The sequence below is a fragment of the Anolis sagrei genome, chromosome X (assembly GCF_037176765.1).
Source record: "Anolis sagrei isolate rAnoSag1 chromosome X, rAnoSag1.mat, whole genome shotgun sequence".
Classification (NCBI taxonomy): domain Eukaryota; kingdom Metazoa; phylum Chordata; class Lepidosauria; order Squamata; family Dactyloidae; genus Anolis; species Anolis sagrei.
In genome coordinates, this window is record NC_090034.1 from 64,983,983 (window position 1) to 65,002,175 (window position 18,193).

The following is an 18,193-nucleotide window of genomic DNA, read 5'->3' on the forward strand; positions in this document are numbered from 1 at the left end:
TTTATTTTCCTTCAATTCCTAAACCGTGAAGGCTGGAATGAGCCTGGAGATTGTCTCCTTCCCCCTTTAAGAGCTAGACGTGTCAAGTATTTTGTGGACATTGAGCAAATTTCAAAAGAAACTGGCTACCACTAGAATCAACCTACACCAGAGGAGCCAGTGATAAGAAACGTCCAATATTTTTTCAGAATTTGAGCACCTGTTCTAAATCAATGCAGAACCAAATTGCTAAATGACCAAAAAAAAAAAACCCATTGTTTTCCAAGTGTGATGGTAGGAAATAAGCTTGTGCATTATGGCTGAAACTCCATCTGTTTCTGCTGGCTTGATTTTGGAAGCAACTTGTATCTGTTTTTGTGCGCCCTCTGAAAATGGGCGGATATCTGAATAGCTGTTTTTGGTCTGCAGTCAGAAAATGCAGCTAGATCCAGCCCACTGGCAGCAATGGGGAGGGGAGGGCTGCCCAGGCTTCCCTTCCCACTATTTTTAGGGCTATCAGGATGAAAATGACCACACTTGGAGGACACATCTACCACTGTTAGCCCACACAGTTTCATAACGTTTGGGTCATCCCCTGATTTTGAGGAATCTCTTTTTCTTTTTAGAAATAAAACCTCCTTTTAAAAATTCCCCCAAAGGTATCGATCTCATCGCATTATTATTATTAAAACAAGAGATAAAATACAATTGGATCTGTAATTGATTAGCAGATGAACCCAGGGGGTGCTCACCAATGCTTCCTCTTCATCCTGGAAAGAAGTGACGAGTGGAGTGCCGCAGGGTTCCGTCCTGGACTCGGTCCTGTTCAACATCTTTATTAATGACTTAGGTGGATTCTTAGAACAAAATGAAGTTCAACAGGGACAAATGCAAGATACTCCACTTGATGTCGAATTCACCCCAGACCCCTACTTTCCAGCTGATCTGACCAGCTGCAGGGAGTTCCACAGTTCCTGGATGCTTCATTGGTGAGATGTGCCCCAGCAGCAGCCTCAACCAAGGACTCTTTGCAACCTTGAGCTCTCTCCTTTCGCTTCTTTCCCCAGCCCAAATATTGTAACAAAACCCTTAATAAAGACTAATTTAATTGTAACCTTCACCTCTTCATAGTGATACATTGTGTCCTTTTCCTGACTCACCAGTATGTAATGCGTGAATTCACCCTTTTCTGGGCCGTGGGTAGCCACTGGCCCACCTGGGATGCCTTCCAGGCGACCCAGGGAGGCCGAATCTGCGTTTCTTCAAACCGCGGATACGGAAACCCCTCGGGCCCCTGTATCCGCAAGTTGATGAAACGACTCCATTTTGGTGCCATATTTTTCCTAGCTGAATTCTAACACTATCTGCTATCTCACTTTTTGAATTTCAGGCTCCTGCGCTCGGGGAATAACCTTTTTATTTTTGAGAATATATTTTAAAGGAAAACAGCTGATTGTCAAATCGAGCCTTTTTTCTGCTGCGCTGCTCCCGCCACTGCTGCTTCGTCGTCCTTCTGGAGCCCCAGGACCGGGGACTTGATGCGGTCACCCTATGAGGCCATCGGGGAGTGGATCTTTCACCTGGCTCCAGCCCTTGGATGGAGTTATAGTTCTCCGAGGACAAAAGGACAAGCTTCAGCCTCAGTGATGCAGAGCTCCATATCTTGGCTCAGTGGAATCACCAAGCCTCTCCTTATGATTTTTGAACCTTTTTACCCCCACATCAAGACTTTTCTCCCTTTAAGGACATACTTACATCTATGGATTTCCCTATAATGAACTATGGACACATATTGAGCCATGATCGAGGCTCTTATAAATTTTTCTATGGGATGCTGGGGGGGAGGGATAAATGCGTATATTTTCTGTATCATGATTTCTATATTTTCATATTTATCCCTGTGTATCTGACCTTTTCCTGACCCTTTTGCCCCATTCCCCTCTATTGAAAAATGTATAAAAAAATACAAGGCAGCCAGCCATCCGTGATCCCGGAAGGAAGGAAATCTCCAGTAGAAAAGACCCTTATCAAAAGACACAATTGCATGGACAATAGAGGAGGATCGTGACCTCTGGGCTCAGAGTTGGTCCACCAAAGGAAACGGTCATTTGGCAATTATGATCATATCTCAATTGGACGGAGGGGGCCTTCGGAAAGCCACACCTCGTCCTAATCTGTCACCCATTCAACTTTTCTTTCACTGAAACTTCTACCAAAGTTCCCTCATTGTTCCCATGTCTCGGCACTGAAAAAATCCAGATTTTGGCAGAATCGCCAAACATCAATGTTTATTGCAGCCACTCAGTGACAATTGCCAGACTGGCTCGCAGGCCCTCAGGACTCACTGGTTGCTTTTACATCCTGAAATCTCCATAATCCACTCAAGAACACATGGTTTCTCCTTGTCCCGCCTCCCTCTCTCCTGATACGTCAGTACGCTGGCGGCAGGAGCCCAGCGATTGGCCCAGGGATTTTGGCCTGCATCAATAGGAGTATAGTGTCTACATCCAGGGAAGTAATGCTACGCCCCTATTCTGTCTTGGTTAGACCACACCTGGAATATTGTGTCCAATTCTGGGTACCACAATTGAAGAGAGACATTGACAGGCTGGAATGTGTCCAGAGGAGGACAACTCAAATGATCATGGGTCTGGAGAACAAGCCCTTTGAGGAGCGGCTTAAAGAACTGGGCATGTTTAGCCTGAAGAAGAGAAGGCTGAGAGGAGATATGATAGCCATGTATAAATATGTGAGAGGAAGTCACAGGGAGGAGGGAGCAAGCTTCTTTACTGCTTCCATGGAGATTAGGACAAGGAACAATGGCTTCAAACTACAAGAAAGGAGATTCCATCTGAACATTAGGAAGAACTTCCTGACTGTGAGAGCCGTTCAGCAGTGGAACTCTCTGTGTGGTGGAGGCTCCTTCTTTGGAAGCTTTTAAACAGGGGCTGGATAGCCATCTGTCAGGGGTGATTTGAATGCAATATTCCTGCTTCTTGGCAGGGGGTTGGACTGGATGGCCCATGGGGTCTCTTCCAACTCTATGATTCTATGAAAAGACATAAAACAAGATACATAGAGTTGAAATACAAATTTCAAATCCACTGATAAAATGCAGATGAAAATTAAAATTTACAATTTAAAATTACAATGATAATGAATTATTTATCTCCCACTTTTTCCCTCCATTAAGAGGAGCCCATGGATACTGAGGGGGGCCCAGCGTATGGAGGCCAGGCTATCCACGGGGTTCAAAGGTGACTCAGGTTTAGTTGGAGAGAAAGGAGGATACATTTGGGGGCAAAAGAAGGGAGGGAGCCCCGCTCCAGGGGAGCCATGGGGGCAGATGGTTACCAGGGCCAGCTGCAAGGGGTGAAAGGGGAAGAGAAAGACACAGAAGCCAAAGAAGATACAAAGAATCAAATATAGAGGGTAAGGTCATCCAGAGTTTTGGAGTTGGATGCCATCTCTATGCAAATGACACACAACTCTACTACTCCTTTCCACCTAACTCCAAGGAAGCCCCTCGGGTGCTGGAAGAGTGCATGGCCACTGTGGCTGTCTGGATGAGGATGAACAAGCTGAAGATTAATCCCGACAAGACAGAGGTCCTTCTGGTCAATCGTAAACCGGATCGGGGTATAGGGTGGCAACCTGTGCTGGACGGGGTTACACTCCCCCTGAAGTCACAGGTCCGCAGTTTGGGAGTCCTCTTGGACTCATCACTTACACTTGAGGCTCAGGCGTCGGCGGTGTCCAGGAGGGCTTTTGCACAATTGAGACTCGTGCGCCAACTGCAACTGTACCTCGTGAAGGCGGGGTGGTCCATGCCTTGGTCACCTCCAGATTGGACTACTGCAATGCGCTCTATGTGGGGCTGCCCTTGAAAACAGCCCGGAAATTCCAACTGGTCCAACGGGCGGCGGCCAGGTTGTTAACTGGTGCTCCTTACAGGGAGAGGTCAACCCTCCTGTTTAAGGAGCTCCATTGACTGCCGTTCATTTTCCGATCCCAATTCAAGGTGCAGGTGCTTACCTACAAAGTCCTAAATGGTTTGAGACCCGCCTACCTGCGTGACCGCATCTCCATATATGAACCCACACGATCCCTCTGTTCATCTGGAGAGGCCCTGCTCACCATCCCACCTGCATCGCAAGCGCATTTGGTGGGGACGAGGGACAGGGCCTTCTCTGTGGTAGACCCCCGACTCTGGAACTCTCTCCCCAAGGACATCAGACAAGCCCCAACATTGGCAGTCTTTAGGAAGAGCTTGAAGACGTGGCTGTTCCAGTGTGCCTTTCCAGAATAGGAAACTCCTAGCATCATGTCCCAAATGCACTTTATTAGAGATTTAAGATTGTCTACACACCGCACTTACCTCTAAAAACCTATACATTTCACCTGTCATGTCCAGCACTTTTTAAATTTTACTCATTACATTTGGCCCGGCCTTTAGTTTTAAATGCGTCGTGGTGTTATTGTTCTAATGTTTATTGTTATTGCTTTAATGTTTATTGTTTTGCTTTGAGTTTTATTGTTGTATTTGTTATGCTGTTGTTTTATTGAGGGCCTTGGCCTTTTGTAAGCCGCACCGAGTCCTTCGGGAGATGTTAGCGGGGTATAAATAAAGATAATAATAATAATAATAATAATAATAATAATAATAACATACCATGGTGTGTTATTTATTTAGCAGTTATGCTGTAATAAGGGGGGAAGAAAGATTGTACCCAGGGTGTTTGGTAGCTGCTGCTGGGCTCCTTCATATCTCTGATCGCAGAATCCATTCCCGTGGGGCTCCAGGCTCCCGCTTTCCACATCTCTTCCCGCCACAGCTTCAACCTTAATGTTATTTATAATTTGATCTTGCTCAACATCAATATTTAAAATCCCACAGCGAAAAACCATTAAAACATATTCTAAGTAAAAAAAACCACAGCAGCCCCTGAATTGTGCAGCACGACATAATTTCAGCTAATTACTATCATCCACCAGGATTGTGAATATAATAAATACAATTCAGAAGACATGAATAAAAGTTCTGAAGGGGGGAGGGGGAGCAAGCTAATAAGACAGTTTTTGATGTTGTTGTTGCTCCAGGAAGACTTTGATCATTTTTGACATCTTTCTGTATGTAATTTCCCTTCTAAAGCAGATTCAAATTGCCGCAAACCTGGGTGTTGGCTTCCTTTGATCATTCAGAGCCATTCAGCCATAATTTCTGCATTTCTTGGCTTGTATTATAAACAACAGAAAAAAAGTTGAGTGGGCAGTCATGTCAACCACATCAGGCAAAGTTCCCTGTTACTCCTAGGATAATTTTAGGGAATCCTTAATATTCGTAATCCTTATGGCTATTGGGGTCCTTCTCCTTGTCATGCCCAGTTGAGCTTTTTCTCTTTTTTCAACCTAGAGCTAAAATAAAATAATGCAAAAACAGTAGCATTTTAAAAGCATCCATTTCTATAGCCACTAAGAATTTATGTGTATATAGGAAGCAATCGTGCGTGTGTGTTCAAGTTGCCTACTGACTTAATGGCAAACCCATGAATTTCACGGGGTTGCCTTACTCATAGGTTTCCTCTGGTATTGCATATCTCTGTGTCTATCTATATATATAAATTTGTTAGGGGCATCCAACGAGGAAACAAAACTCAAAAAACCCCCAACGAAACTTAACCAAAATTCCCATGCCCATAACACAACCCACAAGGTACAAACATATCTACTCAAAATGAAAAACAACACAACAACACACTCACAAAACAGCAAAACAACAAAACTCAAAAATCCCCCAAAGAAACTTAACTAAAATCCCCGTGCCCATAACACAACCCACAAGGTACAAACATAGCTACTCAAAATGAAAAACAACACAACAACACACTCACAAAACGGCAAAACAACAAAACTCAAAAATCCCCCAACGAAACTTAACCAAAATCCCCGTGCCCATAACACAACCCACAAGGTATAAACTTATCTACTCAAAATGAAAAACAACACAACAACACACTCACAAAACAGCAAAACAACTGAGCATGCGCATTGGCGCCCAGCCGCAAGTTCCATCACGCAAGCACATGGCCTTCTGGCCAACGTTCCCTCTGCGGAAACCATGCCCACTCCAAGCCCCGCCGCGCCGCTTCCCGCACACGCACACCCCCTGCCACACACACACACGCAACCCCACGCTCCATCACTCCCCCCGCCGCCGCACACACACACGCAACCCCACGCTCCATCACTCCCCCCACTGCCGCACACACATGCAACCCCACTCCCCCCGCCGCCGCACACACACACGCAACCCCAGGCTCCATCACTCCCCCTGCCGCCACACACATACACGCAACCCCACGCTCCATCACTCCCCTGCCCCAATCTTACCTCCTTTTACTTCAGGCCACCTCCAAACCCCACCCCGCCCCTTCCCGCCCTGTCAAAATCTAGGAAAGACAGGAAGGAAGGAAAGAAGGAAGAAAGAGAAAGGGAGGTAAAGAAAAAGGGGGAAGGAAGGAAAGTTAGAGGAAGAAGAAAAGGAAAGAAAAGGAAAGATGGAAGGAAAGAAAAGAGAGACAGCAGAAGAGAAAGAAAAAGGGGGAAAGAAGGAAAGAGATAGAGAAAGAAGAGGAGAAGGAAAGATGGGAAGGAAGGAAGGAGGGAGGGAGGGAGGGAGGGAGGGAGGGAAAGAAGGAGAGAAAGAAGGAGAGAAAGAGGGAAGATTGGCCACAGCAACACGTGGCGGGTAAAGGTTGTTATTTCTATTATTATTATTATTATGCTATTGTTCCTATGAGACCCTTTTAGGGGGAATGGGAGAGGTGTCAGGTCCCAGAGGCAATGCATTGCATTATTGTTATTGTTATGATGGTGGTGAAATAAAAGGAAATAAAAAGTGAAAGAAGGAAGCAAACAGGGAGGGAAGAAAGGCAAAGGAAGAAAGGGGGAGGGAATGAAGGAAAGAGAGAAGGATGAAACCAAGTAGTGAAAGAAGGAAAGAAAGAAAGAGGGAGAGAAGGAAGAAAGTAGAGAAAGGGGGAGGAAAAGGGGGAAGGAATAGGTAGGTACCTCTCTTTCATAATAGTCCAGATATCTACCTCAACTTTGATAAGTTTTACTATAGGCCACAGCAACGCGTGGCAGGGCACAGCTAGTATATATATATAAAGGGTATTCATTGGTGGTCTCCCATCGAAGTACTAACCAGGGTTGTCTTGTTTAACTTCCAAGATTAGTCATGCATCTTGTGTCTTTATGGTATTTAGGGCTAGGCAATCTTATACTAAAAGTCAAATTAGACAGTACTTTCAATATACACACAATGTGCAACCAGAAATGGCTTGATTTCAGCCAATCTTTCAAATCTTTTAAAAAAAATAATTTATGGATTATTTTTTCACACACTCCTAATAGAGCTGTTGAAAAAACCATCACTGGACCCCACTCAATTTGTCAACTATCGGCCTGTTTCCAATCTCCCCTTTTTGGGCAAAGTCCTGGAACGTGTGGTGGCCTCACAACTCCAGGTATTCTTGGAAAACATGGATTATCTGGATTCGGCACAGTCTGGCTTTAGACAGGGACATGGAACCGAGACAGCCTTGGTCGCCGACCACGGTACCCTTCTGGGACGCCTCGCTGGAATGGGCCTTGGGGGGCACTGTTTTACAGTGGCTCCGGTCCTTTCTGGAGGGTCGCACCCAGAAGGTGTTCTTGGGAGACACCTGTTCAACCTCACATCCTTTGTCTTGTGGGGTTCCTCAGGGCTCAATACTGTCTCCCATGTTATTCAACATATACATGAAGCCGCTGGGGGAGATCATCTGGAGTTTCGGGGTGCGCTATCATCTGTACGCAGATGATGTCCAACTCTGTCACTCCTTCCCACCCGCTACTAAGGAGGCTGTCCAGGTCCTGAACAGATTGGCTGCTGTGACAGTCTGGATGAAGGCGAACAAATTGAAATTGAATCCAGACAAGACAGAGGTCCTCCTAGTCAGTCAAAAGGCTGAACAGGGCATAGGGTTACAGTCTGTATTGGATGGGGTTACACTGCCCCTGAAGACACAGGTTTGCAGCTTGGGTGTGATCCTGGACTCATCACTGAGCCTGGAAACCCAGGTTTCAGCGGTGACCAGGGGAGCAATCGCACAGTTAAAACTTGTGCGCCAGCTGCGCCCGTACCTTGGGAAGTCTGACTTGGCCACGGTAGTCCACGCTCTAGTTACATCCCGTATCGACTACTGCAACACTCTCTACGTGGGGTTGCCTTTGAAGACGTCCGGAAGCTTCAACTAGTCCAATGAACGGCAGCCAGGTTGTTAACAGGAACGGCGCTCAGGGAGCATGCAACCCCCTTGTTGCACCAGCTCCACTGGCTGCCATTTTGCTACCGGGCCCAATTCAAAGTGCTGGCTTTGGCCTATAAAGCCCTAAACAGTTCTGGCCAAACTTGTCCGAACGTATCTCCCTTTACAAACCACTGAGGACTTTAAGACCATCTGGGGAGGCCCTGCTCTTGGTCCCACCTTTGTCACAAGCACGTTTGGCGGGGACGAGAGAAAGGGCCTTCTCAGTGGTGGCCCCTTGGCTATGGAATGCCCTCGCTAGAGAGATCAGATCTGCTCCCTCCCTCTTGACGTTTCAGAGGCAAGTTAAAACGTGGCTAATCGAGCAAGCGTTTACAAATACAGAATAGCTAATATAGGAAATCGAATGACCTGACAATGGAATTGGACAATGCTTGAGAATAATGAGACGCTGATGATGTTGCTTTTATTGCTTTTGTGATGTATAATACTGTTTAATGTTTTTTATCTATATTATGTTTTATGTATACTGGTTTGTTGGAAACCGCCTTGAGTTGCCAATTGGCTGAGAAAGGTGGTATACAAATACAGTAAATGAATAAATAAATAATAAATAGAGACATCAAAATCTTATGCAACCTTTTAAGACCTGTGATTTTTTTTAAGCTCAGAATAAGTTGTAACTGTGAATTTTAACACTGTTAAGTTTAATTCTGTTTTAATGTTTGCATATTTGTATACTTTAAATTATGTTGCCTTTTAATGTGAGTCCCCTTCGGTAGAGATAAAGCAGGATTTAAATAAACATAAACATAATAATAATATTTTAATATTACTGCATAAATGTAGAAGAAGAACAGAACAGAAGAGAAAACTGGCAAAAGAAGGCACTCCATGGACAGTTTCTTGGAAAAATTGAGAGCCAAATTGACAAAGAAAAAACATGGCTGTGACTCACAAATGGAACTCTGAAAAAGGAGACGGAGTGCCTGATTCTGGCAGCCCAAGAACAAGCCATTCGAACCAATGCCATCAAAGCCAGAATTTAAAAGTCGACAACAGATCCCAAATGTAGACTCTGCAAGGAAGCAGATAAAACAATAGATCACATCCTTGGCTGCTGCAAGAAGATCACGCAGACAGACTACAAACAGAGGCATAAGACCATTGCTCAGATGTTTCATTGGAACTTGTGCCACAAATACCATCTGCCTGCAACAAAGAACTGATGGGATCACAAGCCAGAAAGAGTTACAGAGAATGAACACGCCAAACTCCTCTGGGACTTCCGGATTCAGACAGACAGAATTTTGGAGCATAATACTCCTGACCTCACAATCGTGTTAAAAAACAAAGTATGGATAGTTGATGTCGCAATCCCAGGTGACAGCAGGATTGCAGAGAAACAACTAGAAAAGCTAACACGATATGAGGATTTAAAGATCGAACTGCAAAGACTCTGGCGCAAGCCAGTCAAGGGGGTTCCAGTAGTGATTGGCACACTGGATGCAGTGCCTAGAGACCTTGGCCTTCACTTAAACACAAACGGCACTGACAAAATTACCATCTGCCAGCTGCAGAAGGCCACCTTTTACGCATTATTCGCCGATACATCACACAGTCCTAAACACTTGGGAAGTGTCTGACGTGTGATCCAATTCAACAGCCAGCAGAGTGTCTGCTGTGGACTCATCTTGTTGTGTATCAAATAATAATAATAATAATAATAATAATAATAATAATAACAACAACAACAACAATTTAATATTACTGAACAACTGTAGGAGTGTATGAAAAAAAATCCATTGACTGGGTTGCTGTGAGCTTTCTGGGCTGTCTGGCCATGTTCCAGCAGCATTCTCGCCTGACATTTTGCCTGCATCTGTGGCTAATGGCATCTTCAGAGGGTCTGTTGGTAGTGAAGCAAGTGGAGTGTATAATGTCCAGCATGGGATGAAGAACCCTTTTCTATTGAAGCAAGTGTAAATGTTGTAATTAGTAAGGTTAAATTAGAATTGAGTAGCCATGAAACTGCAAAGTCAATCAGTGAGAGCATCTCCATAGAGGTAGCTTGGCTGTTGTTTGCCTGGAGGCAGCCTTTGTTTAACTGGCACTTGATTGTTTGCTATCTGTTCTCCTGTTTCTAAGTGCTGTTCTTTGAAATTATTATTATAATATTTATTTATACCCCGCTTTATCTCTCCCGAAGGAGACTCAAGCAGCACCTCTCACCCGGCACCATACTAAAGGCCAAATAATAAAGAGTTTATTGAATAAATATTATAAAGGCGGGGGGGGGGGGGTTATATCCAAAAGTGGCAATCAGGAAATAAGCAGCAATATATGAAACTAGTCAGAGTTCAATAAGAATCAGAAAGCCAAGAATACGTCACAGGAACTAGAAATCCATAACACATAGAAAATCCAGGAACATGAACCCAGGAACCTCTTCCAGGCAAAACTCTTCCAAGGTACATAAACAAAGGCAAGTACATGAAGCAAGAATCTTGACAATACAATACCAATGGTCTTGAGAACTTGGTAACATGAACTGTTTTCCCTTTAGCAAAGTTGTCTCCTCTGAAATGCCTGGAACTGAACACCTCATTTAAGCCTGTTCTGACTCCCATGAAGTCATGTAATGAGAGCACCTGCTTGTCCAATTTTAATGGATTAATTTCAATTTGTGCAACCCGAGGATGTTGACAAGATTCTTAGAGAGGCGAGGGCAACCATATACATCCTGGAACCCTGCTCATCCCAGCTGATAAAGGAAACCCGAGGGGGTTTGGCAGAGTGGATAAAGGTGGTGCTTAACGCCTCCCTTCGAAAAGGCAAAATTCCAGTGAGCTTAAAAGCTATGATAAAACCGCTGTTGAAAAAACCTCATTGGCCCCACCGATATGAACAACTTTTTGGGCAAAGTATTGGAAGTGTGGTTGCCTCACAGCTCCAGGGGTTCTTGGACGAAACTGACTATTTGGATTCATCGCAGTCTGGTCATGGAACTGAGACAGCCATGGTCGACTTAGTGGATGATCTCTGCAGAGAGCTTGACAGGGGGAGTGCATCCCTGTTGGTTCTCCTGGACCTCTCAGTGGCTTTCGATGCCATAGTATCCTTCTGAGTTGCCTCGCAGGGATGGGTCTTGGAGGTACTGCTCTGCAGTAGCTCTAGTCCTTCCTGGAGGGTCGTACCCAGAAAGTGTTGCTGGGGGACTCCTGTTCGGCCCCATAGCCAATCTAATCAGTGGATCTTTCTTTTCACACACTCCTATTAGAAACATCAAAATCTTATGCAATCTTTAATATTACTGCACAACTGTATGAGTTGCAGTTTGAGAACACCTCTGTATTTTAACAAAATTGGCACAAAACATTGGTAATCCCAGTCAACTCGAAAGGAGACCTATCAGTCTTCCTCCTGAATTGTACCATCAGGAGGAGAAAATAAAGTTATATTAAGAATGGTTGCATTTTTTCCTTCTAGCCCATTACTGGAAAAAAATCCCAACATGTTTCCTCAAATACTGTTTCTTCGTGTTAAGCACAGAAGAGCAACACCTGTTGAATTGTTTGTGCATTCAGCTGCTGCAACTGCAGAACTCTTGTCAAGAACAGGGTGGTACCCCATCTACACCCAGATAGTTGAAATTACTGGAAGTCATCATTATCTGAACAGAATGTTCTCTAGATGGGTTACCCAGAAGGTTTTCTGCTTCTGGCCATTTTATTATTATTCTTTTTTACAAGAAATCTGTCCAAACTTGAATGAATAAACACCTCTACAGCTGTAGCTCAGCCTTTTCCAATTTGGTGTTTTTCAGATGTGCTAGACTAGGCATGGGTGAACTCTGGTCTTCCCTCCAGGTGTTTTGGACTCTAATTCCCACAATTCCTAACAGCCTACTTTTTTCCCTGTGTCAGGAGCAACTTGAGAAACTGCAAGTTGCTTCTGGTGTGAGAAAATGGGCCGTCTGCAAGGATGTTCCCCAGGGAATATTGCCGAGATGTATGACCATCCTTGTGGGAGGCTTCTATCATGTCCCCGAATGGGGAACTGGAGCTGACAGAGGGGTCTTATCCACGCTCTCCCCGGATTCAAACCTCTGACCTGTTGGTCTTCAGTCCTGCTGGCTCAAGGGCTTAACCCCACCGGGGGCTCCACAGCCTACTGATTGTGCTTTTTCTGCATAAAGACAGAAGGGGATCGGACTGGATGGCCTTTGGTGGTCCCTTCCTACTCTAGGATTCTATGATTCTAAACATATGGTGAATCTGTATATTAAACCCTTCATAATGGAACAATTTTGCAAGGCTGGGGTAAAAACTGCTGGAAGAAACATTAACAATCCTAGATATGCAGATGATACCACTTTGATGGCCAAATCAAGGAGGAGCTGAGGAGCCTTCTAATCAAGGTGAAAGAAGAAAGTTCAAAAGCTGGGTTGCAATTAAACATAAAAAAAACCAAGATTGTGGCAACCAGACTGATTGATAACTGGCAAATATTGGGAGAAAACATGGAGGCAGTGACAGACTTTGTATTTCTACGTGCAAAGATGACTGCAGATGCAGACGTACAGCCAGGAAATCAGAAGACGCTTACTTCTTGGGAGGAGAGCAATGTCCAATCTCGAGAAAATAGTGAAGAGTAGAGACATCACACTGGCAACAAAGATCCGCATAGTCAAAGCAATGGTATTGTCGTTGAAGAAATCCCAGACCCCTGCCTTCAAGCTGATCTGACCAGCTGCAGGGAGTTCCACAGTTCCTGGATGCCGGGTTGGGCCAAAAACTGATAAAATGTGCCCCAGCAGCAGCCTCAACCAGGGACTCTTTGCAGCCTCATGGTCTCCCCTTTCACTTCTTTCCCAGTCCCAAACTATGTAACAAATCCCTCAATAAAGATTAATTGAATTGTATCACTAACCTCTCTAGAATGTTACTTTGTGTCCCCTTCCTGACTCAAACTGTCTCAATGCATGAAACAACCTTTTCTGGGCCGTGGGAGACCGCAAGCCTGCCTGGGATGCCTTCCTGGCATTCCAGGGAGGCTGAAACTGCGTTTCTTTAAACCGTGGATACAGAAACTGCTCGGCCCCCATATCCGCAAGTTGACGGATCGCCTCCATTTTAGTGCCATATTTTTCCTGGCTGAATTCTAACCCTTTCTGCTATCTTGCTTTTTGTATTTCTGACTTCTACGCTCGGGAAATGATCTTTGGTTTTTAAGTATTATTTTTAAAGGGAAACAGCTGATTGTCAAAGTCCAAGCTCTGCTGCGGCTGCGCTACCGCTGCCTTCGCAATTTCCTCATTCTTCTAGAGCCCCCTGCCTCAGAAGCTTGATGTGGTCATCCCATGGGACTTTCGGGGGGCCAGGCCATTCACCAGGCTCCCACCTTCGGAAGGAACTATGGTTTTCCAAGAACTAAGGGTGAGTTTCGACCTCAGCACTGCAGGGCTCCATGCTTCGGCTCAGTGGAAATCATCAGACCCCTTTTTATGATTTTTGGACTTTCTGCTATACTTTGGACTTCTTTTCCTTCATGAACTTGTTTTCACTCATGACTTTTCCCACAATGAACTATGAATTCATCCTACACAATGGTCAACATTTTCATCAATTGCTCTGTTGGGGGGAGGGAGAGAAGGGATGCCTAGATATGACTTCTTTGTGTATGATTTCTATATCCCCCCCCCCCGTGTATCTGACCCTTCCCTGACCCCTTGCCCCACTCCCTTCTTCTAAAGAAAAATATGTAAGGAAGTCACTTAGCCCCAAGGGACGAAAGCAATTAGCGAGTACAGAAACCCTAATCTAAGAAGATTTTTTTAACATGTTTTTATTGTGAATTTTTAGGTACATAAAAAGTGGTGGAACAATTGGGAGGAGATAGGAAAGAGTGGAAAAGGGGTAGAAGGGAAAGAGGGGATAAAGCGGGGAGGAAGGGGAAGTGGTTTCTCATTCTCGCACACACACACACTGGGGCATTCATAGAATCATAGAATCAAAGAGTTGGAAGAGACCTCATGGGCCATCCAGTCCAACCCCCTGCCAAGAAGCAGGAATATTGCATTCAAATCACCCCTGACAGATGGCCATCCAGCCTCTGTTTAAAAGCTTCCAAGGAAGGAGCCTCCACCACACTCCGGGGCAGAGAGTTCCACTGCTGAACGGCTCTCACAGTCAGGAAGTTCTTCCTAATGTTCAGATGGAATCTCCTTTCTTGTAGTTTGAAGCCATTGTTCCGTGTCCTAGTCTCCAAGGAAGCAGAAAACAAGCTAGCTCCCTCCTCCCTGTGGCTTCCTCTCACATATTTATACATGGCTATCATATCTCCTCTCAGCCTTCTCTTCTTCAGGCTAAACATGCCCAGTTCCCTAACGCTTTCGCTTGGACGCTTTCACTCCGGTTTCGCTTGGAGATATTGTCTCTCCATCGAAAAAAAATGCTTCCAGGTCTTTCAAGGGTAGCTTTCTGTTTTATCTTCTTTGGACTGGTTCCGATCCATCTGTGTGTTCGAGGGGAGTCTGGAGATATTCTATGTTTTCTTCCATTGAAGTCTTGAGATATATTTCTGAGGACTCATCCATATTTATCTTCTTCTTCTTCTTCTTCTTATTATTATTATTATTATTATTTTACATTATTTCTTTTTGTTGTCCTAGTCTACTACTACTATTAAATTTTTGTATTAGTGTATTTATTATGATTATTATTATGTTTTGAGTAGATTTCTTGGTTTGGGACTTTTTGCCCTTGAAACAATTTGTTTCGGTTGTATGTTTTAAATTTTATTTGCTTTTTTCCTCTTCTAAGAATTTGAGGAAATTGGTCCAAACGGTTATTTTAGGCCTATTTTGTTGAGAAAGTCTTTGTGTAAGAATGTCCATGTTCATGATGTCATGGACCTTCAGTATCCATTGCTCTATAGATGGTATTTTCGGAGTCTTCCAGAGCTGTGCCAATTTCATTCTCATCGCTGTTATTAAATAACAAAAAAATCTTGTTCGTGTTTATGCCCATATCAAAAGAACATTTTTTTTGCATCGACAATAAAAAGAATTATTCTCCTGACCTCGGAGGATCTGCCCATCAGGGGATGTTCGTTTGGCAGAATTTAATCACTTTACAATAAGATAATGGGGAAATCTTCCCCTACGGACTTGTTTCCATTCAAGCCCTTCTGTTGATAACATCTACCCAAGTTTGCCCCCATTGTTCCCCTGTCTCGCAGTTGAGGAAAAACCCAGATTTTACTGCAACATGTTTATTGCCACCACTCACAAAACAATAGGCCAGCTTGACTGGCAGGTCCTTTCGGAACTCATTAAGCCCCTGGGCAAAAAATGCATTGTACCAGTCAGGCACACCGTGGCTGCTCTGTGATTGGTCCAGATGCACAGGGGGCGGACAAGCCTCCTCCCAGCATGGCAGCCAATCAGCTTCAAGACCGGCAGAGGGCAGGAAGCGGGAGATTTGAACCACACAACTCTGTATTTTCTATAAAAATGGCATTTCTTGTGTAACTTGGCATGTTGTGCTTTGGCGAATGATCGCAGCTTTGCATCCTTTTCAGCTGAATCGCTAATAAAGACTTCGGTGGCGCTTCCTTCCACGTTGGTGAGCTTCTTTCTGGTAACCTTAGGGGAATAACTCTTAGAATTTGGGCTTCTCTGCGCTCACCATTGTAGCGATCCCTCTTTGGTGGGGCTGCTAAGGTCTCCCTTAAAGGGCCAGACCTTCCCAAATTCCCATCGATTTCATTATTCCCCGTAGTCACCTACGGATGTGAGAGCTGGACCATAGGGAAGGCTGAGTGAAGGAAGATAGATGCTTTTGAACTGTGGTGATGGAGGAAAGTTCCGAGAGTGCCTTGGACTGCGAGAAGATCCAACCAGTCCATACTGGCGGCTGACAGGGAGCTCTGGCATGGGCTGGTCCAAGAGGTGACGAAGAGTTAGAAGCGACTGAACGAATGAACAACAATGGAACAATACAATATATTACTATCTCTCAAAACATGTAAACACTGAAATAGAGCAGAAACATCAAAGGATTACAAGCCCATACTTAATGTCAATAAAACTGTGAAGCAACTCTATCAAAACACAACAGCTGCTTTTTTTTTTTTGCCTTCCTAACCTTCTCTTTGTTTGGCCCAATAAGGCCTCTGTGGTTTTGTGGGGTTTATGATGTCCTGCTGCCAATGCGCAGGGGGAGGGACTTCCAGGACACTCCTCCCTCCCTCCTTCCTTCCCTGCAGCCCAGCACAGGTCCAGCAGCATCACCCTTGCGGATGGATTAGGGATCAGCTGGTTTCCCCTGTAATAGGCAATGAGGGCACCTAGAGTTTCGGAGAGCTTTTGTTTAACCATCTCAAAGCTCCCTGCTTGAGCGGTAATGGCACGATCATCAGCATAGATGAAACTCTCTGTCCCTTCTGGCAGTGGCTGGTCATTTGTGTAAATGAGACAGGCCGTTCTTCTGTTTCCGCCATCTGCTTCTCTGGCCCTGGAACTCAACAAAAAAGCTCCTGTTTTGTAGCAGGTTTCCTATGAGGCGGGTGAGGTGGTAGTCCTTTGTGATACTATACATTTTTCTCAGGAGAAGGCAGTGGTTTAGCCGCTAACACGTCTATGAAGACAGCTCCTGTTATCTGCTGCCTTTCAAAACCATCTTCTATGTGCTGAGTCAGGTTCAGCACTTGCGATGTGCAGCTTTTGCCTTTCCTGAAGCCAGCCAGCTAATCCATCTAAATCAAAGACATGTGCTTTTCACCTTAAGAACAGACAAGCATCCCAAGCTCTGAGGATTAGCTGGGAAAGAATCCCACTAGAGCATTGCAGCGCACCCAAATACCCGGGAGACACTCTGGACCGTGCTCTGACGTACAAGAAGCACTGCCTGAATATCAAGCAAAAGGTGGGTGCTAGAAACAATATCATACGGAAGCTGACTGGCACAACCTGGGGATCACAACCAGACACAGCGAAGACATCTGCCCTTGCACTTTGCCACTCTGCTGCTGAGTATGCATGCCCAGTGTGGAACACATCTCACCACACTAAAACAGTAGACGTCAGGGCCGTAGCCAGAAAAAAAATTTCGGGGAGGGTGGAAAATTTTCGGGAGGGTTGAAAATTTCAGGAAGGGTTGAAAATTTCAGGGAGGATTGAAAATTTGGGGGGGGGGTTTGAAAATTTTAGGGGGGGGGGTTAGGGTCACGCTGAAGCAAAGAGCCCAGCAGGGGGCAGAGCAGCCTTCAATGGCCTGCAGCTCCGCCCCTGCACCAAGTCTGGCCTCCTTAATGAGAGCATTCAAACTCCCCCCCCCCCCAACTTGGTTGCTTCGCTACATCGGCTATTGCTGCAAGTAATGACAGTGTGAATAAATTGTCAATATTTGCTTGAGATAGTGCTTGAAGTTCTGGAGGGACTCTTAATTTTTTGCGTCTCATAGACTTAGCATGGGGATTTGGTTAACCAGTTAAAATTCATGAGTAAACCAGGTTTTTTTTAACATGAAAAATTTCGGGGGGGGGGGTTGAACCCCTAACCAACCCACCCACCCCCCCACCAACCCCGGCTACAGGGATGGTAGACGTGGCTCTTAATGAAACATGCCGCATTATCACGGGGTGTCTGTGCCCTACACCACTGGAGAAATTACACTGTTTAGCCGGTATTGCATCACCTGACATCCGTCAGGAAGTAGCAGCCAACAGTGAAAGGACCAAGGCAGAGACGTCTCCAGCTCATCCCGTTTGGGTATCAGCCAGCACGTCAACGACTTAAATCAAGAAATAGTTTTCTAAGATCTACAGAGACACTTGCTGGAACACCTCAGCAAGCGAGAGTCCAGAAGTGGCAGGCTCAAACCCAGCACTTCAACCAA